Source organism: Nesoenas mayeri (assembly GCF_963082525.1).
Source record: "Nesoenas mayeri genome assembly, chromosome: 5".
Taxonomy (NCBI): Eukaryota; Metazoa; Chordata; class Aves; order Columbiformes; family Columbidae; genus Nesoenas; species Nesoenas mayeri.
Genome location: NC_137548.1, coordinates 57,304,268 through 57,324,630, shown reverse-complemented (window position 1 = coordinate 57,324,630; position 20,363 = coordinate 57,304,268).

The following is a 20,363-nucleotide window of genomic DNA, read 5'->3' as shown; positions in this document are numbered from 1 at the left end:
ATAGGTCTGTTGAAGAAGAAATGAGAGCTACAAATTTGACTTTCATCCCCCTACAGATGATTCCAAAGGCATACTCTTCCAGCATCAGTACAGAAGAATGGCATTAGAGTTAATACAAACAGGTATTTAACAATTCAGATTATCAAATGACTGCATGTTTTTATGTGTAATGTGCTTTACTGAACAATAAAACATGTGAAATGTATATTTGCACATCAATCTGAAATTTTTGCTCTGAGCACATCTGCTTTCTATTAATATATGGATGATATAATATCATTTAATACTTATTAGCTATGTTGTTTATAACTACTGATTGCAAAACTGAATGGTTACAAAAGCACCTATGCTAACACAGGATATCGCCTTTATAGTTGTGCTGGAATTTTCAATACCAAGTAGATATTTTACCTTTTCATTTTTTCAATGAGTGTAATTTAGTGAGAACCACACACGTGATGAATGAGTAAAAAAAAAAAAGTAGTTTAAATGTATGTATATAGTGAAGTGCTATGGAACATACCACTCACTAGTGAGATGAAAAACTATTGTAGTGTATTTAATCAGAAGGAATCAGAAAAGATACTCTAAAATTGAAAAATACTAGAAATTGAAGAATTACGGAATTATTTACAAAAAATAGAACAAAAATACTCTATTGGCAAAAAGTCAAGCAGACAGTGCATGTGTTTTTCCATTGTTATTGGTTCCTCTCAGTTTGGTTTATGGGAGTATAAAACTATGAACAAAAACTCTCTGACCTGGAGCCGTATTGGCTTGAGGGATAAGGATTCCTTTCAGGGTTACAGCTGTGCTGCTCTTCAGACATAATTAAAGAGAGAATTTGTAGATAGAGGTAACTTTCTTATTGTATGAACATGAAAATGTAGAAAAACTTCAAGACATGCAATTCCTTTAAGCGTGAAATACAGGCAATAGACTTCAAAGCTAAGTACCAACTGAGTTTCTCTGACTTTAATTAGATATCAATGAGATAATCTGAGGAAAAATATGCAGTAGTTATGGGCTAAGGAAGATACGCATCTTTGGAACCTGTCTTTGTAGATCAAGAGCAAGAAGTGAGAGTTGGAGTGATTGTTTTTTGAGAAATGTTACTCAACTGCCTATTCCTGTTCTTTAGCAAATGTCTAAAAAAGTCCATTTTAGTGTGTAGATATGTGCATTTTCATGAGAACATTTCATAGATTGGTAGTATTTAGTCTATTAAATAGACTTTCCTATAAGTTTGTATTAGGATATGTAACGGTAGGAACATGGTATTTGGGTGGCTTTGTTGTCAAAAGTTTACTGTGGTGGGAATACTTCCTGTGGAGATGAGAAATTGCAAAGTTCAAATTTATTGACAAATGGCTAACTCCACTTGCTCCATTTTTGTTCCATGTGTCTGAAAAGAGGTTCTTGAAAGATACACTTCAGATAACTTCTTCCTGCATAGGATGTAATTGGTAACAGATTCCCTGTAAATTCTATCTCACAGTGTATTTTTTCTGTAGAAAAGTCCTTTTTAGGTTAAGGAGATAAGACATGCAAGTGTTTTTCCAAGAGCAAATTGGTTAGTGTCTGAAGGAGTATTTCACTGCTTTCAGAGAGTGTCTGAGATGGTTACGGGTTTTATGGAAGTAGCAACACTGATTTATTGTTGTGCTGTGGATGTAAGTTTGTAAGGTACTATCCTTAAACTTGATTGTAGCACCTCAGACAATTGTGTCAGTACAGAAGTGTTCCAGAGGCAGTGTGATACTGACGCAATGCTTATTAAATTTGTTGTGAAAGTTGGTGAGGGAATCCAGGTTTTCAGTGCAGATGGTATAGATACCACTTATTTTAGCCACAACATCAATGCTGTGTTCCTAGATGGTCTGTGCTGAGATGATATATCTGTCCTTTACTCCAGCATTCCTTCCTTACCTGATGCACCTGATTCCTTACTACACTGGAATAACTTTTTGACATTTTTTCTCATTAACAGTTGTAAGTTCACTTTAGATGGAAAAAAATATTTTTATACGCTGACATTTGAACAGGAAATGAAACATGCTTGAATATTTTTCCTTGTTTGCTTATTAGCCTGCTCTTGCTTCTGGTGAGGTTACTATGAGCAGGAATGGTTCTTACATCTCTTATAAATTCAGTACTTATTCTGAGTTCTGTGATATCCTGCTCTAGGAAGATGTGTTGGTGCTATTTTGGACTGTGAACTGGCTGAAGGAAAGAAGCCAGAGAGTCGTGGTCAGTGGGGCAGAGTGTAGTTGGAGGCCTGTATCTAGTGGAGTCCCTCAAGGGTCGGTACTGGGACCAGCACTATTCAATATATTAATCAATGATTTGGATGAGGGAATAAAGTGCACTGTTAGCAAGTTTGCTGGTGACATCAAACTGACACACCGAAGGCTGTGCTGCCATCCAGCGAGACCTGGACAGGCTGGAGAGTTGCGCGGGGAGAAATTTAATGAACACAATGGCAAGTGTAGAGTCTTGCATCTGGGTAGGACCAACCCCAGATTCCAGTTTAAGTTGGGGAACGACCACTTAGAGAGCAGTGTAGGGGAAAGAGACCTGGGGGTTCTGGTGGACAGCAGGACGACCATGAGCCAGCACTGTGCCCTTGTGGCCAGGAAGGCCAATGGCATCCTGGGGTGTATTAGAAGGGGCGTGGTTAGTAGGTTGAGAGAGGTTCTCCTTCCCCTCTACTCTGCCCTGGTGAGACCACACCTGGAATATTGTGTCCAGTTCTGGGCCCCTCAGTTCAAGAAGGACAGGGAACTGCTAGAGAGAGTCCAGCGCAGGGCCACGAAGATGATGAAGAGTGTGTAGCATCTGCCTTATGAAGAAAGTCTGAGGGAGCTGGGTCTCTTTAGCTTGCAGAAGAGGAGACTGAGGGGTAATCTAATTAATGTTTATGAATATGTAAAGGGTGAGTGTCATGAGGACATGAAGCCAGGCTCTTCTCGGTGACAACCAATGGTATGACAAGGAGCAATGGGTTCAAACTGGAACACAAGAGGTTCCGCTTAAGTATGAGGGGAAACTTCTTCACAGTGAGGGTGACAAACACTGGACCAGGCTGCTCAGGGAGGTTGTGGAGCCTCCTTCTCCGGAGACATTCAAAACTCCCCTGGACACCTTCCTGTGTGACCTCATCTGGGTGTTCCTGCTCTGACAGGGGGATTGGACTGGATGATCTTTTGAGTTCCCTTCTAATCCCTAACTTTCTGTGATTCTGTGATTTCATTTTTTACAGGAGACTTCCTAGAGTTTCTTAATGTAGTGCAGGTATGGAACAAACAGGGAAGTCATGAGACGCCTTCTGGGAAATTTGCAGCGAAAACATTGTAAAATATTCAGATCTGAGCTAATGTTTGAATTGTACCTCTGAAATAGTGAGATTTGCTCCTGTGGACAGACATTATAGACATAGCTGGTTTCCAGGTCTTGTGCTGACTGCCTGCACTGGGCTGAACTTCTCTCCTAGCTGAATGAACAAACACAGCACCCTAATAGTGTTTTGGATATTGACGTAGTAGAAACTCATACAACTTAATTTGGTTTTATACTGGGCACAGCAAATGTCAGCATAGCGTGATGATGGAAATGCAGCAGAACAGTGCTATTTTCAGACATTGAAAGCAAAACAGATAAACCGTGTTGTAGTCAGAAAGTTAGGGTGTTGGAGTGGTGGTGTATTTTATGTTTTCATTTCTGGATCACATGGTAATTTGTAAGTCAGTATGTTCATTCTATAAATAATGACATTTTTGCTCACTACACTTCTAATGTTTCTTGCAACAGCATTGAAACAGGCAAATTTAAGTCAAGGAAACAGTTTATGCATGTGTCTATACCACATTGAGTAGTCTGTGGTGCACAGTGCAACATTTCTGAGTTTACAGATCACTGGGCCAACCTAAGTGGTTCTCTTCTGCAGTCAGACAGCAAACAGAAAACGCTCATACAACACTAATAATGAACATATTAATAGAAAGGGATGATAGCTGTGTAACTAGCACACTATGCAAAAGTAAATCACAGAAATTGAACGAAAGCCTTGTAGGATATCTGGCTAATAATAAAGAAACAATATAGAGGTTAGATAAAGTGAAAATCAATTCAAAATTCATCCTTACTTCCTACCCAAAATCTGTGCTGCATCTTACACACAATTGTAAATACCTCAGGCATCTGCAGTGCAGTATTTTAACACATACAGGTAGGCTTCAGTTCATGAGAAATAACATGAAAAATTTCAGTGCTTTAAGCAAACACTGGACACACCTCTGTTTCTTTTCCCCCATGGTCTCTGGAGACTTTAGAAACATTGGTAAACTGTCTCTTGTCCATGTTTGTGATGTACTTATAAATATTTCCCATTTATATCTATGAAAAACAGCATGATAAGCTACTGGAACAAGTGAGTGGCAGAAGTGGAAATTGAACATAGCCCTTGGGCCTGGTTGCAGGATTATCATCTAGCAGTGTGAAATTCAAGTATTGTGAGACACTCTGAGTTTGGGATGCACAGCTAAAACCGTTCCTTATGGAGGAGAGGATTTGGCTCTGGCAGCATGGTGCAAACAGTGCTTGAGGTGAGCATCTTTGGTCCTGGCGCGGTGTTGAGAATCACACAAACCTTTTTATACCTGCAGGGAAGTTTTATCCCATGCAGGGGAATGGGGCAATGCTCAGTCCACTGCTGCAAATGTACCACTGCCTTACAGCATGGGAGCAGTTGCAGCGGCCTGGGCAATGTGGACACTGTAACAACCATCTTTGGCTCAGTGATTTTATCTCAGGGATACCATGAACATGATGGATTTTATCCAGAGAACAAACCTCATAAAGGCTCCCCAGAAGTACTGTTACATACAATTTGAGAAAAACAAAAGTCTTCATCCCTACTTTTGTTCTTTTAAAGACCACAAAAACCTCTACAGTGCCAGCACTATTGATTGGCATGAGCCTGCTGGACAAGGAAATCACAGCAATGATCTTTTTAGGCGATAGTCTCACTGCTTGCTCACAGCTCTTGCATCATGTTCAAAGCTCTTCCCAGCTCGCTAGGCTGTGTTGTGTTGCATCATGCCAGGCTGAGCGGGTGCCATGGGACTGTCATCCCCGAGGCTGGGGAGAGGCAGGCGCTCTGGACACGTGCTGGAGAGCTGGGAGCACCCTGGAGGCATTCAGCCCCAGAGCTGGGAAAAGAGTCACTCCAGAACACCCTTCATCTGCTATCTAGATGATTCATATAGCAGAAGGATATTTAATGGAAGATGAATATATTATTTCCCTCCTTTTAAATAGTCCTACTTAGGAAGCACTGTAAATATCTGTGCGTATTTTTAGCCACAGAACTCAGCTTTCTAATCCTCTGGCTAGAGAAGGGAAGAAACCAAGAGAATAAATCTGATTCTGCATTTATTGGATTTTACTGCTTCCAAATAATGTATGTTTACTTTACAAACAAATTTCCATTGGTTGCCTCACCTCTTCCTAGCTGTCAGTCCTATAACATCCTTATCATTTTAAGTTCTCCTGCATTATTAATGCAGCAGTTTGTAATTAAATGATTAGCTAATAAAATTGTTCCCTCAAGAGTACTTGTAAATGCATTGAAGACTGATTGATTTAACTGAGGTCACTCAGAGATAGTTTAGCCTTCAAACTCCCTGTTGGGAAGGATGAGAACCAGAGGAACAGTTCTCATAAGGAAAAGGCTCTCTGAGCTGGGGATAGAAGGACTTTCAACCTTATACAAGTTTTCTTGTGATTCCTGTGGAAAAAGTAATGGTTCTGGAAGTAGAGATCCAAAATCACATAGACTTTTGTGTTTGTATGGCTTTACCTGTCAAAGCTGCAGTTCAGGTTTTAAAATGCATCATGATAATTAGCTGCTTTCTCCTTTGCTTTACAATGTCTCATCATCCAAGAACAAAACACAGAAGGACAATACCATGGGGGTTCCATTGCAGTAGTTTTATTGCTGGTTTTGTCAGTGAATTTAAGTTCTATGTGTAACTATCCCCACTCATTTAAGCAAAGTGGCTTCTGCAGCACTTATGAAAAGATAAAGTTCTTATGCAGTTTTAAAGGGATGAGAAGAGATGAAGATAACTTTTTTTTTATGTCTCTCTCAGTTAGCTTTTGCAAGCAAATGAGTGTTTTCTCACATTCCTCAAAAGCATTTAGGTACCTATCACTTCCAGAGGTGGTGGCACAGCCTGGATGGGTCAATAAACTTGGATGCAGCAAAGCTCATGTTTTCCTAATACTCCCTGTAGAACAAATGACACAGAGAAGCAACCTGTTCCTCTCCGGTAAGGCGAGATTCACCACCCGGTGGTAAAATGGTGTAAAGATGTGGCACCCAGGCTGCCGGGCTGACTGTATGGCAGCAGCAGATCTGGTCCTTCTACAACCAGGCAGTGGGCTCCCTCTGCTGATTTGCAGCATCATTTTAGTCATTTTAAGCAACGAGCACTCTCCTTCTTTAGGTACTGGAGGTTCCAGTATCGTTGTGCCTTCTGTCTTTCTCTATGAATTAGTTACAAAGCTCTATGTTCCCCTTTTGTTTAAAATCTGTACAGACCTTTACAAAGACTAATATATGTACTTAAAACCAAGAATCAAACTGTAATGTGGCAGCTGAGCATGAGCGTTTTAGGTAAGACCTCCATAAAACCATAATTACACCCATCTGTTTCCCTTAAGCATCCAGTAGAAAACAGTTAGTGCTTATATATCTCTTGATAGCGCACTCAATCTGGTATTATGGGGAAAGAGGGAAATTAATTTCCCTCTTTATTTTCTTTCTAGAAAAGAATAGTGCTTAAATTTAAATATGTGTAAAAATATATGAAAAAAACAAGCTGAAAGGACTTGTCAAATGAGCTTTATTTGTATATGGATCAGTATCAAACCGGCAGGATTTTCCAAAAGTCTAAGCCTTATGCACCAATTATGGAAAATACAGAACAGCCACATTTCTAAAAAAAAAGCTGTGGCCATATAAATAGATATTAACAATAAGCAAACATGATATTTCTTAAAAATACATAGAGTTGCATCAAAGCTGTTGGATGTAAAAAGAGCTTTGTAAATAGCTGTAAACTGAATGATCATTGAGAAGATACACAAATAAGCCTTACCATTATGGCCTGGCTGTTATGAGGTTATTTGACCAGATTCTCACCTGTGGTAACTTGGTGAACAGTTCAGTGAAGGACTTTGAAAGGCCATTTTCCACCGTGGCAGGACTGACTCTGAAACCACTGTGCTTCTAGAGCCGAAAAAGGAACTGATTTGAGACATTAATGGGGGGTGGAGGTAGGAAATTGGACTGAGAGAACTTGGCTAGTTGTGTGTTTTTTAGCACTTATCCATAACCATCTAAGGGACATTAATGTTAGGATATTTGGTATTGCACACTTTTTAAAAGTGTTGCTCGCAAGAATTTGACAATCTGGGCACAACCAAGTTATCCAAACTCAGGCTACTTGTGCCTTTTGAAACGTCCCCATGTACCATATCACTTGAAAGTCTCTGTGGAGTCGCAGTGATTTTTGAGCTCATTTGAAGGTATTTGGGACTTTTAATAGCCAAATGAAGATGACATGCTCTGTCTGTCCTGTAGATACCTACGTGAATCTTTCATGTATCAGCTCCCATGGGTCAGGTACCTATGTGTGCCTTTGTCACTGTGCACTCCGGCTGCCAGAGGTTGAACATGGTGACCAGGCGGTATTGTCACTTCGTAGGGGATCTTCTGAAGCTGCAGCAGCAGCTTGCCAAAGGGGCTCACTTTAAACTTGCAGTTCCACCTGCAGTTGCCGCTCCTGTTGTGCGGTGTGTCCGGGCGAACGCTGCTGCAGGGGATGCGGTGCCAGTAGATGGAGCTCAAGGATCCCAGTCACTAAAGGGATGGTGAAATTAATGTCGAAAGTGCAGGCCAAGATTTTGCAATTTTTGTGTGCTGCTAAAATTTGCCCTTTGCTATGACATTCCACCCCCCCACCCCCGCCCCGAATGAACCTTCATTGAGAAATTAATACAAGTGGAGCACTTTACAAGATTTGAAAAGTCAGGTTGTCTGAAAAGATTTAGACGAGCATTCACTGCTGTGTGTCTCTGTCCAAATAATGCTTCCTGAATTTCACCCGTTGTTAGTGACACAGCAGCTCTTAACGTCACATTGTCACTGTCACGGTAATTTGTTAAAAGTACTGGCACTTGATAGTCTTATTACGCTCTCAATGTGAAGGAGGTAAAAATTTCTCTGCATCTGCATATATATTCTTACTAGAATCATGTTACTATATGATAAATGACATCATTTTACGTCTCTGGTGACTGTTTCCTCTGGTATTACAACTGGGGATGGGGGCTGGTGGTACTTTATCTACTGCATATTTGATGCAATACCTATCTGAGAAAAAACCAAATTTCTGCAGGCCCTAAGGAGAGAAAGCATGTATACTCATGCATCACAATATAAATATTGAGATAAATAACAAGGATAACTAAAGCTGTATCTAAAGCTTTTCCCATTAATACACATGGTGGATTCTGCTCAAAGCACAGCTAAGTGGCACAGAAGAATGAGAGCTTTCTAAAATTCCCCTTTCAGATAAAGAAGTTTAGGTCTCACATGTCAAACATAATGTGACCTCAGGGGTTCCAACCTAGTCCTTAGCAGGCCTTTCTCACCCTCGAAAAAACAGCTGTCCTTTGAAACAATGCCTCCTTTCAAGAACTTTGGCTTAATATTATGGCATGAAGGTCAAGACTGTCTTGTGCTGACTGAGAGGAGCACAGCAGCTTTCACAGTGGTTCCTTTCTTCATATGAAGCTCTTACTTGTACTTAACATTTTGAATCAAAAAATGCAATGTAGCATGAGAAAGTATCATTTTCTCTGTGAGAATTTGATTTGTTTTGTCTTTTAGCCTCACTATTGTCATTCTTTTTGTAATACTGAATGGTTATTCTCTTATTAACTGATGCCTTTTCTTTGACAGGACTATTTACTTTCATTGGTCTTGAGTTTCCTGGCAAGGTACACAGACAATTTCAACTTGGACCTTTCAGTGGAAGGAACATCAAGACAATTCAGCATGTCTCCTCTGTACAGGCTACCAATGGAATAAACAAACGATGGACCTGTATGAGACCGTGAACAAGCCAGGTCAGCTCAACCCAGACACAATGAAGGTAAATTACAGCACGAGCAGGCTGGGAGCAACCACTAGAAGGGCTAGAAAAGGTTAGATTAAAACCTCTCAAATCTGAATAGAGGGATTACTTCTGGTTATAAAGAGTCTGCACATTGTATGTGCGCAATTTGAGAAGAGCAACCCTGCTCTAATAGACCCAAAAAGACAGTTAGCTAGTCAGACAGCTAGCTGCAGACAGTGGGGCAAAACCCACTGAAAACAGACCTGCATTTGCTTAGATTACATATTTTTGTTCTCAGCCACCCTCTCACCCTTACCCCAGGTGACTGTTGGGTGTCTGTGTGAGCTGGCCCATGACTGCTTTCCTGCAGCAGGACAGCGTGCCAGAAATAATGCACTTGTTGGCAGCTGCAGATTGGAACATGAATCTGCAATGTAGGTATCTTAGAGGAGTCAGAGTTGCTCTTGATTCACAAGCCACAGTGGTCAAACAGCAATTTTTCTTCTGTAGCTGGCATGTTATGTGTGACCTCTTCTACTGGAAGTGACCGTTCTCAGACACACCTAAGTCACTCACTGTCACCTTGGGCTCCACTTGCTGTGATGTATTTTTTCTCAGACTGAAACTGAAGTCATCTGGAAAGGATGCCTGAAAGGACAAGACAGAGATGGTTTAAGTAATAGGGTTCTTCCAAAACTCTTAGGGATAGCAGATATTGAGGAATCTAAATATACTTATTATCCATTCTTTTTGTGTGTGTGTGTCTGGAAGGCCTTGTTTTTTATTAAAAAAGCCTTTGAGAAAGCTCTTTTAGCACCGCTATTCCTGGTCACAGTTAGTGGCATCAGTAGGAACAGAACTGGAGGTTCTGTGCCCAGGTGAAATGAAGATTTTAACTGGGGCTTCCAACCCAAGGCTCACTCCATATAAGGAAAAATTCAGTACCCCTAGAGAAAGGACAGCACAAGTGCTCAAATTTTAGTGTGGCATTGTGGGAATGCCACAAAATTGTACCCAAAGTGGGGAGAAAAACATTTTGTCCCTAAATTGTGACAGGAGCCAATTTCACTTACTTTTGGATTATTCCAGCGCTGATGAATGCATACCCATGTCTTTATGTTTAGGAAATTAATAATTTTTCTTCAGGGAAAAAATAATGACAACTACACTGGCATACAAGGCATGCATAATAATTTACCTGGAGTAACTGATCCTTCTATTACTTTAGTCCTTAAAACCTCAGTTACTAAATAGGCAGATATTTGAGGTCTCACATTAAACTCTGGCAATGTGCCCTATCTATTTGAACAATATTGGTTTCAAAGGCCTGTTTAATACAGTGACAGCAATAGTTGTGGAGAAAGTTTTTAAGCCCACCTTTCAAAATTTCTCAACTTTAGGACCAGTTCTTACTGAAGTAAATCAGAGGAGTCAATACTGGTTTTGGAAGGAGATGCCAGACTCTTAAAATGTAACAGAAGTCGAGGCAAGGGGCAAAAAAAAAAGCCTCTTGAAGTGATTCTGCTCAGTTTGACTTGCATTCAGATACTTTTCTAAGATTATACATCTGCTTTAGTCCAATAAGTTAATAGAGCAGTTTTCCCTTTTGTTCCCCTATCTGTTCAGCATTCTCTTTGCCTCACCCCTCTATTTTTTTTTCCTGTCCTATGGCATTCAAGGTTTAAAACAACATACTGCTTGTGCCGAGAGAACCTCATGGAAACCATTGTCACGGACTGCTTAGCAAAGCAGGAATTTTGTTTTTCCTCCAGCAGCCTTATAATACTGTGTCTGTTCGTCTGCCCTCTGAAATGCCAGCAGGAGTGCAGCCACGTCCCAGGAGGGTGCCCTCCATGAGGAGGAACACCCTGTTCCCCAGCCCCACTGAGGTTCAGATGAGGCCATGAGGGGCCATTGCCTTCCTTTCCTCACTCCACATGTCAGCAGGACCCCCACCCCTGCCAGCCCCTCCGTAGGGTCCCGGCTCCATGCTCACAGACACCACACACGACTCGCTGCTCCCCTTGCCGTAGTGGATTTTTTTTGTATGACTCTGAGTTTATTTACACGTCAAAGGTGATTTATGTATGTCACACAAATTGAATGAGTTGAAAAATGCAAAGTTAATTTATCTTAGAATGAGTAGATTTTAACCATCTAGATTTTTCTGGCTTAGTAGCCGAAGACTTTGGTATTCTCTCATATTTAACAGTATGTCTGATTTCATTATGAACTGAATTTGCAATAAAGTACAGGGTTTAATTTTGATATTAAAAGTATTCTTAGGTAACGTGTATTGCTAACTTTCTTTGTTTGCCCATAATAATCCAGTTTATCCAGAGATTACAGAAAAGGTTATCTAAGAGTTACTTTACTGAAATACAGCATATTGGTGAGATGAAGTGCCAATTTACTAAATCAAGCCATAAATACGTCCTTCAACTTTACTCCTTCTTTCTTCCTCTTTCCCAAGAATGTGGCTGTGTCCTGATTATATTGCAGTACAAACATTCAATTTCTTTGATCAAACCTACTTCATAACTGTGTAGACCCTGATTCTATAAAGCCCCTGCATTCTTTACATAGCAGCTTTGTTTTGTATTATTTATTTAAGCATGGAAGTAATGCTTTGCAATCAGTTTATTTTGATACTCTAAAACTTGAAAACAATGTTCCTGTCAGGACTAAGGCACAAAGGTCAGCTGCAGAGTCTTGCTTCTGTTGCCATAGCTATTTTGTGGCTAAAATATGTATTTCATTTTCCAGAACTGTGATATTATTCATAATTCTGGAGAGAAAAAAACATCAGCTAAGCCAAGATTTTGATTCATGTAATAATGTCATATAAAATGCATACAGTGAGAAGGTAGGATCGCATTTGGGTGTTTTCCAACATTGAAAATGTGGCAGAAACATTGTTCCTCAAAAGTAAGATACTCTTCCCAAACTACGTTATTACCAGAGACATAGAAGGTGCAGGAATTTGTATTGGTATGGCAGTGACTTTAAACCTCCATCTGCCTCCCATAGACCACAGTAGCCATTCATTTATTTTATGTTCAGTAGGGGTTAGAAAATGCTTAGAGTGTTAAAGTATTAGGTGGTTTAATAAGAACGAGGTAAAAGCAAGTGTAATTATTAGACATAGATAGAATTACAGTAAAAACTTTTTGAGTTCTTTCCAAGAGGGCACACAAGCTCAGACTTGCCTGATCTATTTCCACTCATGTCTCTTCATAGCCTTTTTTTGATTCATTTGGGAAGCTTCCTTATCTGTGCATTGCTCAGTAAGGGGTATGCCATCTGCGTGTTATTGTAAATTAGAGGATTCATCCATCTACTATCTTAGATGAGTACTGCTTTCCTGCAGGAATTTGTTAAATTGTATAAATTTAATTCTCATATCCCTTCTGGAATATTGAACAAAACTCATTTTATGACTGCAGGGTTTTAAAGCAGAAGGGACAGTAAACTAATATAATTAATCATTGTGTCATTGCTACAGAATAATGGACTAATTGTCTTCCTAATTTCCAGTTACTTATCATTTTAAATCTCACAGGGAAAGCAGCACTATATAGAAAGCAACAAGGAACAGCCAATTAAAAAAAATGTTTTGTTTCATCATCTGAAGTAAGTGTAACTGGGGAAACCCTGGTTGTAATTTATTAGCTGCATTTGTTCTTTGAGTTTTCACATACCGATAAATATTTCACTGAACTACTTCTCACTGAAAAAATAATGAATTTCCCTGTATTGACATATTTTGTCCATCAAGTTTGCATTTTCAAAAACCACTAAAGTATAGAGAATAATTGGCTTGAGTTAAAATGAACAAAACAAGCCATCTAAAACTCTTTTAGTTCACAAATATTTTTTTAATGTCAACTGTGAAAAAATTAAAAATTCCTGTAGTTACAAAAACTCAGTTGTAATCTTACACTGTGCTAATTTGGGTCACTTAAACTAAATACTTTTGTTTTACTTACAAGACTGTTTCAAATATTAAGTTCACAGCTGAATTCAACTCTGCCATTATAGGTTGGTCAGATCACTAGAGCTGATCATTAGAAATGTGTCTACTACCTGTCACTAGTTTGGGTGTGAGACAGGGCTCTACTAAACCTTTGCAGGTTCAAGTTTAGGTTGGCACAGTAAAGATGACCAACACCTCTGATATCTCTCATTGGGATTGGAATTAGGATACTTTTAGAGACATTCAGGCCTCCTCTGCTAGAGGGAAGGGGACAATATCAAGATGGGGAAAGAGAATGGAAAGCAGTGAAGCACTGGGACAAAATCGTTCAGAGACAGCTGAGGAAGGAGCTGGAATAAAAGCAGCACTGAAAAGCCTGTCTGGATCCTGTGAATATGCAGCCGAGTCCTAGATGAGAGGAAGGAAAGGCAGAGTGGGAATGCAGGAGGGAATGGGAGGTGCTTGATGGGAAGAGAGAAGCAAGTTTTGGCACACATGAAATAATGCTTCATGGGACGGGTAGGACAGAAAGAGAGAGGGCTGGTAATATCTGGCAGGAGTGAACAGAGGAGAAAGATAAATTGATAAATCCTCTTGCTGGACAGAGTTCAGCATCATTTCTGGTAGCAAGCTGGAAAGCATTTAAAGACTGAGCTTTCAACTAAAAATTCTCATTAAGTAGAGACCAAATAACCCTATCAGAAAGATTAGAAGAAAAACAGTAAACAAGGCAGCATTTTTCCCACTCGTTTTCCCGTAACTATGGCTAATTCCACTGAACCTAGAGGAAGTACTGCCTTGATTTTTTTTTCCTTGAACATGTATTCAACATAAACTGTTTGCTACTTCAAAGTTTTGTTAAACTGGAACAATTTTAGTCACTGCTGAACCCGAATTAGAACCTAAACGAGTAACTAACATGTTTGACCTTCTACTTTAACAAATTCAGCATCAGTTTTGGGCAATACAGTTTTCTACATTGCCCAGTACAATCACACATCTCATTTATCCTGCCCGGACTCCTCCCGGCCTCCTGCATTGAATCAGGTGGTGCTATAGGTTGTCGAAGACCTTCTGGTGGGATTAGTTGGTGAAAATTGGTTGGATTTGGACTGTGTGAGTAGCATTGCTCAGAGTTCACTTTTTTGGGTATTTCTGTATTACTGCTTCCATCCTCATGGCAAACTTCCTGAAGGATACAGAGGAACAACCTACCTGCCTGTCAGACCCTGGGGAGAATGTTTCTGCATGTTCTGTTGTACTGCTAAGCCAGCCATCCTCTGTGCCTCATCATCAGAGGAGCACCACTGTGACAAGCCATTTGGAAAAAAAGTAACAGGGATTGCGTGGGTTTTCATCTATAACTGACATCAGGTCTTTAAAACATTTTAAAGAAAATGCTTGCAAATCATATAGAAGTTGCCATGCAACAGTTCATGGCAGTTATGTTGTTAGTAAACTTAAATGCTGTACAAGCAAGCTTTTTGAGTTGGATTTTTATTTTATTCTGTCTGGAGAACATGGTGTCAAGTGCCCATTTTTTATTTTAAGAATAGTTTTAAAGGCTTGATTGCTCTTTGATCCTGATGTTGCGTTGAAGATAGTTCAAAGTTATAAGGAGTTATGTATGCTATATTTTAAGGCAATGCTTGTCTGAAATTGTACTGATGCCTGCTGTGAAAAAATCAATTTGCCATCAGCAAACTGAGTGTGCTTGATGCTTGATTTAGTTCACCCAACTATTTCATGTTCTCCCCCTATAGGAAAACAGAATGGTCCTGAGAATTAATTACAGTGTTAGCATCTGCTTGTGGTAGCTTTACTGATATACTTAGTAGAATAAGATAGTTAAGGTGGGAGTGAGATAGAGTGTAAAGTTTTTTCCACTACTATTTCTTATGCAAATATAATATCTTTTAAAGGACAGGCCTCTTTTTTGACTCCTGTACATACTTGTCCTTTTTGCAGTAGACTATCTGGTTGTGTATTAGATCAGGAGATACCAATCGCTTTCAAATGAATCATGTTATGTCACTTTTTCACGGTTCATATTTCTATAAATACTGCTGCACAGTGGAGTATTGTTTATCTGAATGCTGATAATGATATTTCTTCTTTTAATGTAAATTCCAACCTTTTTGGGGATCAGTAGATGAATGAGAAGTTTGCAGAGATTACAGGTTCCTGAGATTCCTGATGTTGAATCTTGTTTTAGTGTAATTCCAACCTGCTGTTCCAAGTGCACCATGGAGCAACCCTGAACGCTGGACAAGCTTACTTTTGTGTTGTGCAAAATCTCCTTTGACAGTCTTTCTTAACATTAGAAGTGTTAGTGTTCTAACACGTCAATCTAAATGGAAGTTTTATTATGCTAAAGGTAGGTTGAGCTGCAGCACAAGCCCCCAAAATATTGGTAATTTTAGGATTTTAATATCCTACAATTTTGTATTTCAATGCATATTTAGGTAAATAAATCTCACTTAAGCTAGAAAAAGGAATAGGTGCTGTACTTTTTGTCTAGGCTTTTTCTTTTTGCTGAAACAACACAAGGTATAAATCACCTTTCTTGGAATACCTGAGAAAAAATGATCTTTCAAACCCAAGAGATTTTCAGTATTTGTAAATTCTCTATAATTTCTGTCATGTTGGATTTGAAATATGTTTGTCCATATCACTGTATTTTTGAGAGGATCATTTTAGATTTCTGTGGGAGAGTGCCTGAAATTCAGTCTTGTCATGAATGATACTGATGCCAGAAATGGTAGAAGGATTAGTCCTGTTTGCATTGGAGAACAATTTCAGTTCATGTTATTATAATAAAAACCCCAAGTTTGGTGAAGTAAGAGCTGACTCCTTGTGCTCAGTAATTTGAAAGAAGAAAATTACGATCAGAACTACTGGGAATTTTAAATGTTTTTAATATTTCTTGTTTCATATTTTCTGACAAGCTGCAAGCACAAATGGGAAAATTGTGTTTGCATGTCTGAAGGTGTAATATAAAGTTTAAGCCTTCAGAAAATTTACATGTGTCCTGTTAGTTGCTTGAGGGTTTTGAATAAGTCATTATCCAAAGAAATACAACCTACGCTTTCATTAGATTAAGCTGCTTCTTCTTGAAGACATTTGAATATTCTTTATTAATTTATTTGTTAATTTTATTCTTTTCTATATATATGTGCAACGTTATAATTAATGCTTTAGCTTTTGTATTGGATACAATTCTTAATTTTATGTCCAATAGGTTGCCATATACCAAATGCTATTGACTTAACTCGTAAAAATTGTTGAAGCAGTGCCTGGCACTGGTCAGATGCAGTGATAATTAATACTGAAGTGAAAAGTATCTAAATTATATATTTCATAAGCTAATACTCTTACAAGACTGTAGTAACATTGTGTGACATTTAATACACATGCCTGTATATCTTGCTTCTTCTATCAACTAGAATTTTAACTAAAGGCTGAAAGAATGGGTCTTTGCTCCCTATTGGCCTAGCAATTGGTAAGCATTTCTGTATTTTGTAGATATGCTTTATTAGAACATCACATGGCATGAAATTTAAACTCTACACATGTATAACAGTTTTTGAAAGAATGTGTGGTTTGCTGCTCTTCCAGAGCATCCTCTACATAATAACCATTTTGGTAAACACTTGAAATGATTCCTGAGGATGTCTAGAGAAACCCTTGCAAATAAAAGGTGGTCTGACTGAAATGAAAACACAACTAAACTGTCAAGAACCTGGTAATAGAAGAACAGCCTATCTGGACCTCAGAACTGGGCTGTGCACCATCCTTTTCTGTTTGTCAAAAATGCACAACAGCAATGCAAACAGAGAGGTAACAAACAGTCTTAAAACTAAGAAATCACTTTTTCTAAAAACTGGGTTAATTGTGCTCCGTACTCAAGTCCAAGAGAGAGTAAAATCTGCTAGTTGTGTAGGGAAGTATTACTGAAATTAGCAGTTTACTGAAGTCATTGTACGTTTCTTCGCTCAATCTGAACATATTTAATTGGCAAATGTAATAAATACACAGATTATAAAGGAACAGTCATTTTTGTTATTTAAGCTTAAACATTTAACACATATATGGACTGTTATATGTTGTTAGCCAAAGTATTTGATCTATTACGTGCAGAAAATGGCACTGTTATTTAGAGAACAGACTTTCTTGTTTATTGTTTTACAAAAATGGCTTAATGTCATTAAATGTTTTAGCTATTTCCTCTCTTTTCATTATATAAGTAGTTTGCATTGTGTACATGTACAAAGAGTATGTTGAACTTGAAAAAAGTCTTTGTTTTTCCTTTTGTTTTATTATTATTTATCATTTTTATCGTCTTAGAAATACCATCTTAATTAGTTAAAGTGTCTTGTATTTCTTTATAAAAATAAGATAGTAATTTATTAAAATTGCTGATGACAATATTTGTGATTCCTTTGGATACAAATAGACACCCAGGTGTATTGAAAACTAGTGGGTTTTATGATTCTTTAATATAGATCCAAGCAAGCTATATGTTTTATATGTTGCTTAGCAATATCAAAGGGAGGAAAAAATAGAAACGTGTTTTATCATTCTGCAACTTTTATGGCAGATTAGTAATTGTTACCTTGAAAATAGTTGGGATGCACTTTCACATAAGCTGTAAGACTTTCAAAACAGGTTTTTCTACGTTAAATTTGGTGCAGGAGATGTGTGAAATCTTGTGATCTTCATTCCTTGTATTTATGTGAAAAATAATTGTCAGGAAGAAGCACTTTTTTTGAACACTTCAACAAAAAATAAATTGAAACTCGCAGGTAATGTCTTCTGTGCTTTCAGTTTCATAAGAAGGAAATCAATTTAGTAAATTTTTCTTTGGTGTGGGAAAAGCATTCCTGATAGCATAATATTTCAAGCAGTTATGAGGAAAAATTGTAGTTTTTGTATACCTCTTACTTAATTTCTCTAGATGTTGAAATATTTTCATCTGGAGAAGCAGCATGTTTTGTGTCTAGCATTTCTCATTACAGGTGCTAATTAGCAATAGTTAACAAATGATGGTGTTTTGCATTAATGCTCAGAAGAGCATCCAGGAGCTCCAAGAGCAATTGGATTAATCGCTGAGACTGGGGATGTCTGCTCCCAGAAGCTCTCAGCAAAGTGTCAAAGGCATAAATGGTTTTGAAACAGCATATAGCTATGATTAGAGTAATTTATTTACATACAGTTTTAAGTATGAAAAGTGAAAGGAGTAGAAATTGTAACAGAGAATGGTAGGAAGGGAGATTTTATTTAATAAATAATTTGTTGTTGCAGGAGCACAAGATATTGGTTGCTTCCTTCTTCCTGTGATCCATTATAATTGATAGTTTTGGTTAATTTAGTTGATTTCTACAACAGATGCTTTGTCATGGGATTTGAAAAATGTTACCTGACATATAGGGTATATTTCAGCACGTGGATTAGACTTATTTAAATTAGATTTTTAGATTTAGATTTAGACTTTTTTTAAAGTAAATATCCTTTGTGTGGTTGCCTGCAGCTGCATGGAATTGCACTTAATGATTCACACTGTCCCAGGTATCAGCTCCAATGAGGGGACGAGGGGAATATTGTCTTCACCCATGTTTGATGTCAGGAGAATATGGAATACTCTGCTGCAAGTAGCTCCTATTTGACATATAGGGTATTTCAAAAAGATGGACCCAATTTGAAGTCACTATATCTTTGAAACTGTGTCTATCTTTTTGAAACAGCCTATATGTCAGAAATGTTTCTGCAGTTTATTTCTCATACAACTTTTTTTCCCCCTGCTTTCCTCTGAAACAATGTGTTTTCATCTACTTCCGTAGCCAAGGCTGAAAGGTCTTGATTTGAACTTGTCTAATTTCTCACATGTTGTTAGCATGTAGATATACAGAGATTATAGGTTTTCTTTGCCATGATTTATCTCTTCATCTACTGTTGGTCAAGCCAGAAGATGAGAAGGAAGGCAGGAAATTATATTATAACAAGTCTTCAAGAAGCCATTACAACAGATGCACATAGTTTATTGGAGGCTATTTCATTGCCACAGGCCAATTCATGTAAGAGGGTGCTTTTTTCTTATTTCGCTTATACTGATTTTTTAACTATGGAAACAATTTCATATTCATTATACAGCAGTCTCTGCAAAATTTCTGAAATAGTTTGTGTTGTTACTGAAAAACTTTTAGGAGTCTTCAGACTGAAGGAATTTGGCGCAAGTGCATTAAATTTAATGGTAGGCAATCTCTAAGAAGGAATATAGAGAGTTGTATTGGATGGGCAAAGTAAAGTCACTGTAAGAATTAACTTTTACTCTTGACATTTCTATTCAGCAAATACAATCTTGCAATAGTGCATATAATTCACATTCCCCTGTTTGTATTCTTAAATTTTGATAGATTTCTGGTTTTTATGACTGTTCAAATTGCATGTCAATGGCAGTATAAAAATGAATGACATTTAATTTAGTACCACTGAGTTTCCATTTTCAAGAAAGATCTAAGTAAAATGCATGACTGTGATATACTCGGGAAGATCCTAGGAGCAATTTTCTGCACCCTTTTCCCCTCTTCCAATCTTTGAGAATGAATCTTTAAAATTATATTTGATATTTTGATTTTTTTTTTTTGCAAAAAGTAGTTAGTGTAGCTTGTGTTTGCGTGCACACAACCATGTGTGTACTTGTGAACTTTTTTTATTTAAAGAAAAATTGGTATGTTCCTAGATCATGATAATGAAGTACGGGATTAAAGAATACATACATTTGATTATGGCAGAAAACCAAACAAAAAAGAACAGTAATGAAAACAAGACAGCAGGGTTAGCACAACTTCTAGACATTAAGGCATATCTTCTGCTTAGCTTTTTCCTCTTCTTAATATAATTACTTTATTTTTGACCTTGCATTAAAATCTGCTTTGCTGTCATCTAAGCAATCTTTCTGTAATTTATTATTAATTTTTAATTAGTACTACCTTTGATGCATTTTCACAGACACAGTAAAATCTGTAACTACTTGTTATTTTATAATACGTAATGATACAGTTCTTTACCTGTGTAATATATGTACTAGTGTGTAACTTCATGCTGCGCATGGAGTTTTTCGGCAGCCACATGTTCAGCTGATGTTTGATTTTCTTTTTAATGATAAACTTTACATAACTTTAAAAGTTCTGATCTTTGTG